Here is a 2,066-nt window from a genome sequence, read left to right as displayed (position 1 = left end):
TGTGTGTGTGTGTGTGTGTGTGTGTGTGTGTGTATGTGTGTGTGTGCTTGTTATAATGTCACACACACACTTATACTGTATTAAAAAGAGGAAAATATCTAATGGTGTCTCCCTGCTGTGAAAGCCTCAAATCAACACACACAGAACCACATGTGGGTGCACATACACACACACACCACACACACACACACACACACACACACACACACACACACACACACACACACACACTCACACACACTCACACTCCGTCGTTCATCAGGCAGGAGTCCTGTGCTGTCGTCATGGAAACTCGGATCCCCCCACTCTCCCCTCCTCTCTTATCCTTCATGACTCTCTGCAATCTGTTAATTTGAATCTGAGTACTCATGACGCAATCTCATAGATGGCTGCTGGAGGAGGAGGAGGAGGAGGAGGAGGAGGAGGAGGAAGGGCGAGCACAGAAAGGAGCAAACAGGTTGGAGGACACGTGGAGGTCTGGAGCTGAGCAGGTCCATGACCTTCTCCCTGGATCTCTGTCAGCAACCCTCTGTCACTGGGTGCTGCAGAGGGGGGCCACCGTGTTGTCTCAGATCTGCATCATCGCTCCCCGCCGCACAGTTGCATCAATAATGCACTTGTACACACACACACACACACACACACACACACACACACACACACACTGCAAAGGAAACTTACACAACTCATTTACTTTTTAATTGAACTGAGATAATTTGTTTTCCTTAGGGGAGAGATCTTAGAATGAATTGATTAACACAGACACACACTTTTTTAAGCCTCAAGATAAAAACTTTAACATGAGTTTGAATGAGTTTGACCAGCGGTTCCCAAAGTTTGAGTTGGGACCTTAATTGGTCATGAAACTTGATTTCATTGAAACAGTTATAAGGAATAAAAGAAGTATTCATAAATAAGTAAAAAGTGTAGTTGTTAAAACTGCTTCTGTTAATGCTCCTTTAATAGGATTATCAGCAAAGATACAGTACATAAAACCAGCCATTAATGCAGTCACAAGCCTTGGTCAAAATACCAAAGAATCTGCAAAATTCATAYAATTCTACAACATGGTTATTGAGAAGTTTGTGAAAAAGGTTTATGGCTTTTTTTAGTACCCTGGGTACTAACCAAGGAGCTGTCACCCCTGACCCCCAGACTCCCTCCATGGCAGAGTTATATTCCTGAGTCTAGAGTTTCTGTTTCAGCAACGTGCTGTGGTGTACATTTTTTTATTTCCTCTAGCTATTTGGGGTTAGTAGAAGTAGTTCATTAAAAAAAACATTCAAATATAATTTACAAACCTGTCTCTCTGAATAACAACAGGTCTCTTGTGTGCGTCGCACACCATTCAGGGAGTTTGTTCGCCACTCTTTTGCTCTACTATTTACAACAGTGGTTCCCAAAGTTGGGGTCGGGACCCACAGTGCGGTCCCGAAACATCAAGGTGGGGTCCTGAAAGATTTTCTGAATTAATTACACTAAAAAATGACAACTAAYAACAATTTTTTGCCTTTGTTGTTACAAAAAAGTACTAAAATGAACAAAAAGAGAGTAATAAAAATTGTTACTATGCTCTTGTTTATTTGACGTGAAAACAATGTTTATCAACCGACAACAGCTGGGGGCACAGGTCTCTGCTGCTGGTATTTTGTGGGTCAAAAGCGGAAAAGTTTGGGAACCACTGATATACAACATTTTTTTTAAAGGTTTAAGCTTTGTTTATTTTATTTCAATCATGAATTGAAATATGAATACGAAACAAAAAAGTCATCTAATAATAAAAAAATCCAATAATAATAAAAAAGATCTAATAAAACAATAGGAAAGAAAATAGGAAAAAAAACAAGTCATCCAATAAAAAATGAATAATAATAAAAAAGATCTAATAAAACAATAGGAAAGAAAATAGGAAAAAAAACAAGTCATCCAATAAAAAATGAATAATAATAAAAAAGATCTAATAAAACAATAGGAAAGAAAATAGGAAAAAAAACAAGTCATCCAATAAAAAATGAATAATAATAAAAAAGATCTAATAAAACAATAGGAAAGAAAATAGGAAAAAA

The sequence above is a fragment of the Austrofundulus limnaeus genome, unplaced genomic scaffold, assembly GCF_001266775.1.
Source record: "Austrofundulus limnaeus strain Quisiro unplaced genomic scaffold, Austrofundulus_limnaeus-1.0 Scaffold8, whole genome shotgun sequence".
NCBI lineage: Eukaryota > Metazoa > Chordata > Actinopteri > Cyprinodontiformes > Rivulidae > Austrofundulus > Austrofundulus limnaeus.
The sequence above is the reverse complement of the archived record's forward strand: the minus strand, read 5'-3'. Positions refer to the sequence as shown.